At 41.7% G+C, this 12,361-nt stretch overlaps 1 long non-coding RNA gene across 2 annotated transcripts in view; it reads left to right on the top strand.

The window, feature by feature from the left end:
* The first annotated feature begins 1,247 nt into the window (after nucleotides 1–1,247).
* The window catches only part of LOC141997247 (uncharacterized), a 56,286-nt gene continuing 45,172 nt past the window's right edge, over nucleotides 1,248–12,361 (top strand). The window contains exon 1 of one of the 2 annotated variants that reach the window (XR_012641695.1): nucleotides 1,248–1,352. This is a non-coding gene — a long non-coding RNA (uncharacterized LOC141997247). The remainder of the gene's footprint in view (nucleotides 1,353–12,361) is intronic. The other variant, XR_012641696.1, reaches the window with a different exon arrangement.

Below are 12,361 nucleotides of genomic sequence, written 5' to 3'. Positions count from 1 at the left end.
TTTGGGTTGAGCCACTTCTCTAATTTTTAGTCATGCTTCTTAGTTAGGGGAGATATTTGAAAGTTGTTGTCTGGCATTTTCTTCTACAAGATGCAAACGTGCATCAGCAAATAGAGAAATATGATCGTAGGAATTGCCAGACTGGCTCAGAACCCAGGTCCATTTCGTCCAATATCCGATCGCCAACAGTGGCCAGTACCACCTGATCTAGATCAAGAAACCCTGCCCTAGGCAGTTTTGAGATAAACTGCTCCCTGGGAAAATTTCCTCATAACCCCAACTAGTTTTTCATTTGTTTTACTGGTTGCAAGCAAATGACTGTTATTTCTAATAAGTGATCCCCAGACCAGCAGATTGCAAAAGCCAACAAATCTGCAGTCAAATTGTCTAATGGATCATGCAATGCCATCCTATGCAAAAGGAGGTGGCTATCCTATTCTATTGTTATCCCAGCCCATGCCGATCAGAGGTAAGCTTTTTTTTGATGCCTTAGGTGCCTTTGAAAATGCTACCCCATTTCTGGGCTTTCGATAGCTGTATTGGATCTGTGACCTGCTTTAGAGTAAAGAATAAACCATTGCAATAGCTCTTTAAATGCATTTCCAAAAGCAAAGAAGATAAATAGATGAAACGATTACAACTGCCCCCCTCTGCTTTCCCTCTGGCATAATGAAGTGACTGTACGTCCCTGTTACCTTGTGCCCGCATGACTCAGGCAAGAAGCTTCCATCAGCAATTTCCAGTCCACAAGTCCCTCTGACCAGCTACCTCCAGCCAACACATATCACTTCCTTGTGAAGTGAAGGGGAATCTATTTTGTTTGTAATAAAGCTGATTATCATAGATAAATGTATCTAATTAGTCTCATTTGCTGACACACAAGCCTTTAATTGGAAGTTGAATAATTAGACATATCTGCATATGCAAATGCATAGGGTTACACTATGTCAGTCTTTAACATGATTTCTCCAGAGACAAATAACTCTATATTTCAAGAGAGAATATGCTATATTAATTTACATAGACAAATAACTTTATTTAGCATGAGTCACTCTCCTGTTTGGTTACATAAAGAAATACGCAAAGAAATCGAAGAGATTTTATGTAGAATGAAACAGCTGGAAGATACTAATTTATGAGGGGGGAAATCCTTGCAAACCTTAATGTTTTTCTGTGCAGTCAATGAGTGATGACAGCAGTTAGCGTTTCCCATAATAAAAATCTCATTGCTGGGATGAGACAAAATTGTCACGCTTACTGTTGGATGGGTCACATCTACCTTGCCAGGGATAACAGACTGAGCCTTGTAATGCATAACTGTCCTCTCTGCACAGAAGCACCGCAGTAGGAAGGTACTGTACCTTTTAGATCTCTACTACAGAGCATGTCCTATAACACAAACCATTTTTCCTCCCTTCTTTCTTGCTGGCATTTCTGCATTCTCCCCTCCCCGCTCCCCAATGGTGGATTATATGACGTTATGCTTTAACTGTTTGGCCTGTTGTTTCCTAACCAGATGGCCACTGCAGTACTAGCAATGGTCTGCAATTTTGGCCCAGGTGCATGCTGGGATATGTGTCCCTCCTCCATCTGGATGCGAAGTGCATACTAATCAGGCAGCAAGATGGTTTTTTTTCTTATTTCTAGTAATCCCAACTCCGGGCTAGGGAGTCAGGGGAAAGACTTTTAAAGCAGGCAAGCAGGTTTTCTTGTCACGGTTTCGAACTGTGTTAGTCAGACCAGTGCATCAAGGATTTTGCGTGGGTAAAACCTGAGCTCAGCCATCCAACATTCAGCAAAGCTGCATGATGGAAAAATACAAATAAATCACCTTGAATCAAGTGATATTTTGGTGGTGGCAGGCAGTTTCCCTGCAACAAGACATTGTTTTGGAGGTGCCTAATATGGGAATGAAAATCTGCTCAAAAGCCAAATTTCTGTCCAAAGAAACAATGCTTAAAGAAAAAAAAATCCAAACACCCGCATCTGCTTTTGCAGCTACTTGTCTTTTTACACTAGCTATTGGCTCAAATTATCTGTCCCACTGATGCAGGATTGTTTCCCCTTTTTCGCTTTGTTATACCGTACGAGTCATCTCCAAAAGGCACTTAATTATTTTTGAAGTGAGTCCTGATAGTAGAGCACATGGGTTTACGCTGCTACAGATGCTTAATAGTAGAAATATTGCTCTGGAAGAAGGCTGAAGCAAGCTAATTAGGAAGCCTAAGCCTAGGTGGAATTAATGGGGTTGCTAATTATGTCCCTGGTAAGTCTTGGCTGTAGTAATATAAATAGTGTTATTAATGTCCGCACTGTCACTCTGGCCACGTGACAGCCCTGCTCTCAGAAGCTGTCATCGCTTGGGTGGAGGAGGGGGGTTGGCTGGAGACCAACTAGTGCAGCCCTGCTCCCTGGGTACCCTGTGTGTTCACTTCATCCCAAGCTTGACAGCATTTAAAATCAGACTGGACAAAAGCACTGGCAAAGCTACTGATGTGAACCAAGCGGTCCAGGTAGCTGGGGAGTGGGATCTAATAGGTCTTTCCCATCGCTAACTTCTATGAGTCTCTGAATTACTTAAGAGCCTTTGCTAGGGTTTGTTTGATGGTGATGATTGGGGAAGTGGGGGGGTGTTTGGGAATTTGCATTCCCAACCCCCCAGCTGCCATTCCCACTCCCTTCCTTGCATCCTCCCCACCCCATTCTCCTGCAAGGCAATGAGACATTCAGCTGCATCTCTGCAGTCACATCCTTCCCAAAAGCCTTTGCAGCAGCCCCCTTTCCTGTTTCCATGGCAACTGGAACTGTGATGCTGAGTGGAGCTGACACTGTCCCAATGCAACCTTCCCCCTCGCCACCCCCCCACCTTTGTCATGCCTGCAGTGGCTGAAAGGGGCCAGCAGAGGGCAGCACCATCTTAGGGCTGCTGAGGGAGAGGCAGGAAGGCGCATCACCCAAATTAGAAACCTTTACCTTGAAATATAAGGTCTGATCTATTAATGGACTAACATGGATTTATGTGTAGCCTGTATGCAGGGAAGCCGTAGAAGGGGCAGGAGCAATTCTCTCTCTGTGGAAAGCAAGATCTGGGCCTCCTGACACTGTTTGTTGTGGTTGCAATTTTTATTTTGGATTCTTTCCTCCATAGCCCACTTAACAAAACCAGGGATGCCTTGGTATTTCACCTCCTGACCACACAGTACAGGAAAGGACAAGTCCATTTCTCACCAGCCAGGGTCTGCTCCCATTATTGTTGAAAAGACAATCGCAACAACAGACAATTACAGTTAAAGCCCTGTGAGCTGGGGCTAATTTACAATAGCCTTGCTGCAGTCCACTGTATTATGCATTTAACAATCAGGAAAGGGTTTTGATAGTGAGAACAGTGCTTGGTTGGTGTATGAGGCCAGGGCTTCCAGTATCTGCAGTAGAAAGTCTGAGGTGCTTCTTCACAATTTACAGTGCATTCCTGGAAAATGTATTGATTGATTCAGGGGGACCAGATGCTGCAGCCTGACACAGAGCATTTCTTAAACTTCTCTATTACAAATCAAATCCAGATTACTATTTTAAATTCAACAACAGGAGTGGGGAATATGTTGTGGTTTTTGTTAGGGCATGCTTGAAAAAAATTCTTTTAAACCATCCCCCTTGTGCTAAAGGAAATAGTCAAATCCGGTATCAGATCAGTATGATTTTCTTTTGGTGAGGATCATGGATGTGCGGGATGTTGGCCCACATTGGATTTTATTTGTTAAATATGAACTTTTTCTAGGGAAACAAACAACCTCTCCCATCCCCAAGTCCAACTACTTTCTGCTTATTGAATTTTAATGACACCCTTAACGGTAAAAAAAATAATGCTTTTTTGACCTGACTATTAAGAGCTTCATGACAGAAGAAAGATGGAGAAAATGACTGCCATAATGACTCTAATTCCACACAGATCATAGTTTATAAGCACACTGTGAAATAGTCTCACTGAGGTTCTGTGTTTTGTTGCAAAGTTTTAATATTGTGACAATTCTAAATGTTTCTAGAGCATTAGCAGGTTGGCACTGCATGGGTTAACTAGGCAGGAGGGTGGACTCTGCATTTTAAAAAGTCATCAAGCTTCTGTGAAATCTCAGGGGGGTGGGATTTGGTGAATGGCACCTCTGAAGGGAAATCTGCCCTACATAGCGTCAAGGGTTGTTGTGTAACAGCTTTGAGAGGCAGCACTGTGGTATGACATGGGAGAGGCTCCTCCTCCCTCTGCCTTGCTTTCTGTAGGATGGAGCTACCCCTTCGTGACAAAGTCCTGGAGAATTCAAATCACTAACCGCAGTGGGAACAAATCCCACATTCACAGAGAGTCTATCCAGGGCTGTGCAGGAAATGCGCCACATACCCAGATCCTGGGCCTTCATCCCCTCTGAGATTTCTCCTGGGGAGGCAGAGTCAGAAAGCCCTATCTATACCCCAGAACGGATGTTAACCCTGCTAGAGACACTGAAATCCTAACCACTGAAATAATCTATTTGTTCACTTGCTTCTCTAGAAGTAAGGACCTAGAGTGACCAGACAGCAAGTGTGAAAAATCAGGACAGGGGTGTGTGTGGGGGGGTAATAGGTGCCTATATAAGAAAAAGCCCCCCAAATCAGGACTGTCCCTATAAAATCGGGACATCTGGTCACCCTATAAGGGCCAGACTCTGTACCCACTGTATGCCAAAAGCAAAACTCCCTTCAACAGGAGCAGGATTTGATCCTTATTGAAATCTCCCACATTAGGCTCTTTTGTCCCTTGCATTTTCTAGCTGTTTAAACATTCTGGGAAGTGCTGACATGGCATAACATGATGCTCCCCGGCAGCAAGCACGATACTGTAATTCACAAAGGACTCATACTTCATTGAGATGTAGAATACCTATACATTATTTCTCTCTTCCATGCTCAGTGTTTGCTAATTTCACCTCAGCCTTCGCTCCCCGTCTTTAAGTGGGTGACAGTGACAGATCGATGGTCCCGCCAGCAGGGCTGCGTATTGTTTCTGACACGTATGCACAGCTAAGGGTGATGCTTAGTGTGTGACTTTGCACGGAACCCCCGAGTCTGAAGCCTCAGCAAACCACAGCCACAGCAAACCCTTTCCTATCAAAGTTGCATCATTTTCCCCGAATGAGTAGCTAAAGATGAGACTTTTCCCACTGAATTATTAAACATTATCATTGCAGTAGCATCTAGAAGCCTGAGCCAGGTCACAGTCCACTGTGCTAGGCAAACATGTACAAACGTCTAGTCAATGACAGTCCCTGATCAAAGAATTTAGAAGCTAAAATAAATTCTACTTTAGCGCTTGCACATCAGTAACTATGCATGTGAGCCGTGTATACACACACATGTGGGCACACATCATATCACATAATCAGCTGAACTAATTCCATTTTGAATTAGTCCGGCTGTTGCATGCCCATATGTCTACTTTGACATCCCCTGCCGTATGATTCTTATTATTTTCCTTACTCAAGAAATTGACTTTCATTGCTTGGGTCGTATAAGCTATAGAAACCATCTTCTATTTACACCTTTTATTCACATGACCGGGAAGACTTTAGGGAAGCTGCGTTCACAAGCAGCACCTTTAGCTGAAACCCACCAAAGCAACATGGCCCACACTGAAAATCAACATGTACATTGCCACAGATTAAATAAAAAAGGCACATTTCCATGCGCCTTTCTTTAGGGAATCAGCCTCCCCCCCCAGGTTATCCTGACACCTTGTGGATCTGAGAGGCTTGCCAGCCTGCCCTGTACACAGAAACATATATAGATAGATATATAGAGAGGTATTTTCCCAGCATGGCAAGGCCAGTGTGTCTTGTTAAAAATGGGCATGTTGTCCAGCCCAGGCAAAGAGAAGGCTCAAACCACATGCTCAGTGAAGAAAGGCTCTTTTGGTTTGTCTATGTTTTGTTTCTTTTAAATGAAGAGTTGATTTCAATGGCCAATTCCTTTCATAAAAGGCGCATTTTAATGTAGGTCATCCTTATTTGTTCTATAGCATCTTTGTATCAAGACAACACAGCGCTTTCACAATACAAACAAGTCCAAGGAATAGACTAAACAAATTAGCTATAATGTAATTAAAACAGATGACTGATTAGCATTTCTTTTCCCAGCCTGCTTTAAAATAGCTATCTTGGTGCTTATCTTTTTCTGATTTTTGGCCTCTGTGAATTGCTTAGAAAGATAAAAGGATCTCCGAGCGTGGCTAATGCTATCAGTTTGTCCTCCGACATTGAAAACCCTCTTCTTTTACACAAGGTCAAAGGCAGTTCTCAGTCCCACCAGGGTTAATCTGGCTAAATCCATTGGATTTACTCTAGATTAACCCTGGTGTAACTGACAGTCTGTAGAACTACTATGGTATCTCATAGTACCGTATCAGCTATCACGGGCTCCTTGTGAGGAAGCTACACATTAGGAGTAGAAAGACACCCAAAATAGCAAAATGAACCTTCCTCACTCCTGGCAAGCAATACTGGTTAAGATAATCGCTACACCAATGAAAATCCAAAGGGAATTCACTGATTTTGATAAAATCCCTACGGATTTTACCGCTGCAGACTTGAAAACAGGAAAAGAAATCCATGGCTCACATTCTATTTCCTCTTTTTCAGTGGCAACTCTGTCTCTCCCCATATGAATTAAAACCTTACCTAATGGATGTAAGGAAAAAGATTCCCACAGACTATAATATTATATAGCCTGGTATTTACGTCCTGTAAATATGGAATTGTAATGCTGAACCACCAGAAAAGTTGTCCTTAAAATCAAATCCACTCCTCCTTTTCTGACTCCCTGGCTGCTTCTGGGTTCTCATTGTGAAATTCATCAAGGTTCTATTCTAATCTATTCGATTCTATTCTGTTGATTCTTCTACTATTCTTATGACCATAGTATCTGAGCGCTTTCCAGTTGTCCATTAAGTAACATAGCTTACATCTGTCATGTGAGGTTTGTTCTTTCTCTCATTGTGAGAAAATTGTGTATGGAGTGTTTTGTTTTGATAGGGTTTTGTTGAGAGGGATTTTTTAAACCATTCAGACTCTTTCCTTGCTGCATTGGCCAGGATGAAAAATCCATGTAAGGAAAAGTCCTATCGGAAATATTTCCCCACCTGCTGAACATTTCCTGGCTGACTTCTCATTGTTTAATATTTCCCCCTGCCCTTCTCTGCCGGGGGCTTTGCTGCCACAGGCCCAAACTGAGACTTGGTATTTGCCAGCCTAGAGCCAGAGAGATTGTCACAGGCAATCAGTAAACGCTTGGAATCTGACTGATACATGGAAAAATATCACCCGGTGTGGGCATGTTCTCTGCAGCGAGAACAGAGTGGAAATATACAAGACACCATCACTGCACTCTCAATGCAAAGAGGCCAATATGCTCTGGGCTCATTGGGCTTCTAGTTAACCACCTAATCAGAAATCCCTTTTGTGCCTAATCCTGTACCATTGAGATCAGTGGGAGCTTTATCATTGACTTCAGTGGGCACAGCATCAAGCCCTTTGTGTGGGTGTGTATGTGTATCATAATAATAATAAAGGCTCCATTGACATGAGCTGGATGCTGGAAAATATGGAATGTGAAGTCTAGTGCACAGTTCACTCTGATCTTGGATAACTCTTTTGACCTTAGCAAGGATTGCAGGATCTGGCCTGCTCTCCAGTCCAATACATGTTTGTCTCCCCCTCTTTATGTTACAGGGCTGGTGAGAAAGTTTATGCCACTTCCCTTCTTGTTTACAGCTTTATCTGATCTGCCTGAGTCAGATCTTCAGTGGCGCTGGTATTCTTTAACTTGCATGGGAGTGTGACATCCTTTATGTGATCCAGACTAAAACGCTCGCCTGTCACTGCCTAAAGCCCTCTCTGGCTCCCTTATCCATATTTAAACTTAATAGTCAATTCCTGCCCCCATTCCTTTTTGCAGGCTGGGTCATAAAGAAGGCTCTTCTTTTTTTTTTTTAAAAAAAAGAAAGCTAACCCAAAGGTGTGTCATTGTGCTAAGTGCTTTCAAATCTTCCAGGATGTCACTGTGTCACAATTTCAGTTCATTAAGCGGTGCAGGGAAGATTCTGTGACATCAAAGCTCTCCTTTTCCCTACAGAAATGGGAATGGCTCTTTTGATCTCAGCCCCCAAAACCCTCTCTCCCCCCGGATTAATATTACTTGCACAACTGAAACCTACAGGGGACCCCACACTTGATTCCTCCATATGTTCTGGGGCTGTTTTACTTGCTTTCCTGACTTTTGGAAGAGGGTGGTATCTTTTGGTTTTGTTTCCCTGTTCATTTTGCCCTCTGCATCTCTAACCCAGAAGGAGAAAAAGACCCAACCCACCCTGAGTCAACCAGTCACTTTGAAGCTTGCCACAATCAAATGTTTTTATTTTTGGGGACACAGCCAGCTGTTTGTTTGAATCCCTGGCTTATACTGAGTCAAGGAGATAATCTCTCAGGCCCCATGTGCTTAATCTGTTAGCTGCTAATGTTGCATGAGATATCAAAATGGTCCCTTCTCCCATGGGTTGCCAGGGTATTTATAGCTTAAAACAGAGGTTTACAATATAAACTCCATTTTCAGAGTTGCACAGGGTGTGTGTGTAAAATGACAAAATTCTCACTGACTTTAATGGGGATGTTGTGATTGTAATTCAATGCAGCAATGTGACAATGTAGTTTGTGTACTAGGAATATGTCTCCTGATAGGCAGCAACACACACAACTTGGTCTCTAGTTAGATCTTGTTTAGGATCCCTATTGTTGTATAGCAAAGCTCAGAGGCTCAGATGCTATTTATACTTAAGCCTCTGAGCTTTGGCATTAGGCAAAAGGAATCCTAAACAAGCTCTAACTGAAAACCGAGTTGTTACTGGAGTACTATTACTTTAGAAACCAGTTGTTATATCTGAGCAAGGCAATTGCCTTGCAAATATACTGTATACTCCCCGAGACAAGTACAGATACAGAGTACACAAGCGCTGGTGCAGACCAAACTTAGTACAGGTGTGGAGCGCTGATCTTTCATATAAAGAGAGGCATGGATCAGGGTCCAGATCTTGAAGCCAATTAGAGCCAACTGATTTGGCTCAGTGAGTGCTAGATACATGACAAAATGGACAAAAAAATGAATTCAGTTCAGAAACGTGTCATTTCTTAAGTGATTCTGTAAGAATAATTTCCCCAAAGATGTTTCAAGTGGTTCAGCATTAAAAGGGGGAAAAGATGGGAAAGAATGCTAGAAAATGACTGCAGAGCCTATACCTCCCCATCCTTCATTCAAGCACTGCATATTTAGGATGTGTCCTGGTGTGGATGCTAAATAAAAAAGACGGGGTTGGCAGGTAAGTTTCTTCTGTGTTGTTACTGTCTTTAAGTAAATAGACAGCCTCGTGCTGAAGGTCTATTGTGTTCCATTCTATGTAGGTTTTTATACCACGTTCCTCACTGCAGGATCTGGAAGGTATTTAGAGCAGTCTGTCCTAAAACCATAGGCACTTGTCCAGAGTAGGAAAATGAGTGGTGTTTTAAAATGGATTGTTTAGCATGTTTGAAAACACCACTTGCCACCAAGCACAGAGAAAATCAGCAATGTTCAAAATATGAGCTCCTTGTGGTCAGCTCCACTCCTCAGGAGGGATTCGCCTGACATTGCTGTCTTCTGAGCCATTTTTCTACACCCACCTCAAAAACTTCATGGCATACAGATTGTTACTAATAATGACACATGATCAGTTCTTCTTTTTTCTCTGCATTTCCCCCCTGCTGTTTAGGGGGTTAAGCAGCATTGATTTTCTGTGGCTGACAACACCACCTCATATTCTATTTATCTTGTCAAAACTCTCTCCCTCTGCCCTCAGTTCCCATTTTGTTCTCATTAATAGCGATTATGAAAAATGGGGCTAAATACTTACTTTCATATGATTTATCCAAATGTTGAACTGCATAATTGGGGAAGCTAAGACATTATCTCTTCAGATTCTGTCAAGACTCAATTTCTGCATTTGATTTAATTTTTAAACTCATGACCCATAACAGTACATATACTTATTGCCATGATGGTGGTGTGGCTGAACAATATATCTATCAGTCAGAAAGGGGAAGGTGCATATAATTTATAAGAATTTAAAGAGTCAGTCTTTTTTAAAGAACACTTCCTTTCCATGCAGTAATTAACATCAAGCATCAACAGAAAGGAAATTCAATTGGAAAGAAAGCCCTCACAGATGTATAGAAGATAGTAAATAGCTGGCATCAAACTCTGATTTTACTTTTACTGGCAGAAATGACACATGAACAAATGTGTTATGTTGTTAGAACACAGGAATCTAACGTATCATTTTAGCAGCTGATCCAAGTCCATTGAAGTCAATGGAAAGGTTCCTATTGACTTCAATGGGCTTTGGATCATTTGTAATGCAGTTTTATATTTGCGGTGGTGTAGGAGCTGAGGACCCTGACCAAAAAGTTATAACAGTCTGCTTGCTTAGCATCTACTTGCCTGCATTCTCCTCTGCTTTCCATTTGCATTATTAATTGCTTTCCTATCAAATGCATCAGTTCACAGTTAGAGAAAACTGGGCTGTCTTTTTTGAGCGTGTGTGTGTGTATACACACTCACTCATATACACAGAGTGTGTGTATCCCTGGGCACCTGACTTTCTGTGTATCCCTGTCCATCTTTCTAACCCAGCAGTTCACTCTTGCTTTCCTCAAATGACTTTTGCCTTGCTCTGGCTCTGGTCTCCAGTTGCTTATCCTCAGTGAACTGTCTTGATCAGACGTATTTTCAACATGCAGCTAAAATCAAGATCAAGAGTCCCATTGACTTCAAGAGCAGTTTTGCCTGAGTGAAGATTGTTAGCACTAATCAGTGAGCTAAGTAATGAAGCTTTTTTTTTTTTTAAACAAACTATGCCACTGAATCCTTGTCACCAGCAATACCACACTGCTCTCCAAATCAATGCTGACACAGTGTTGAAATTGTTAATAAAACAAATAATCAAGCTGCTAATCTCTGCAAGCACCATTTTGGAAAAAGATAATAGACCAACCATCAGGGAGTACAGTTAATGTATAAAACAATTACTGTAGTCAAATGTTTAAATAAGAGCCATAGTGGTAGCAAATGTGTTACTGTACAAGGAAGTAGTTTACAATACACATGATATTTCATTTGCATTGTGTAACGGCACTGAAATCGAACAGAAGAAATTCTAAGATGCAACTTGATCTATCAATCTACTAGTTTTCCCTAACAGCCTTTTTCCTGAAGCTGAAATATGCCACACACACACACACACACACACACACACACACACACACACACACACACACACACACACACACACACACACACCACGATTTTTACTTGTTATCCCTGGTTGCAGAAAGTAATATACTTATTTAAAGCACACTCAATTACTGCTAGCTTGTTCCTGTCAGTAGTTGGCTCTCTTTTAAATACACATGCAGCAATCAGTCAGAAGAGATTTCTTTTATGTAGGCATTTTAAACAAGACTCTCATTGCCATTTCTGATGAGGATCTAACTGTTAATCTTTTATCTTGCAGTCAGCCATATGACTCTGCAGTGACTCTTCCCTGCTTGCGAGATTCCTGCAGTAAACAATAAGACTATATTTTTAACTCATCATGCATTTAAGATGGAGGCAATAATTCAGTTTCCAGTTTCTCGAGCATTTGGTGGATTTGACCAGCTTTAACGGCTACAAAGCTCTCCCTTTTATTTTGTTATCACCCATTTCTTAACTTGCACTCTGCTTTGCAGACATGGTTAGAATTTTTCATTTTCTGTTTAATCCAAGTTCCTCTGTTGCTTGTGAGGAGGGACAACGTAACAAGAACCAAAAAACGTGGCAAAAGGAACAATGGTGAAAGGAAAACTGTGGGTTTGGATCCACTGCTAAACTAGTTGCAAGCAAGACCTGTGACTGGTGAGAAAGTTATAGGGGCATGTTTCTCTCTCAGAAAGGTTTTTGCTAAATTTTATCGTAGTTTAACTATGGGGTGGAGACATGAGCACATCTTTTTCTGTTTTTAATTTTGAATGTTCAATTTTTCATTGAAATTTCAAAATTTGAAAAATTTGGTTCAGCTCTTCTATGCATAATAGCGGTCCGTTATGGGTTGGATTTTTATTTTCCATACACTTGTGTAAATCAGAAGTCAGTGAAGTTGTACCAAATTCGGCATAAAAGAGAGGAGAAATGGTGGTGCAGTAGCAGTGTCTATTGTTCGGGTTGCCTAACATTTTCCAGTATAAACCCTTTGTTTTCCATTGCTTATAACTTT

This window comes from Natator depressus, chromosome 13, assembly GCF_965152275.1.
Source record: "Natator depressus isolate rNatDep1 chromosome 13, rNatDep2.hap1, whole genome shotgun sequence".
Taxonomy (NCBI): Eukaryota; Metazoa; Chordata; order Testudines; family Cheloniidae; genus Natator; species Natator depressus.
The sequence above is the reverse complement of the archived record's forward strand: the minus strand, read 5'-3'. Positions and strand labels throughout refer to the sequence as shown.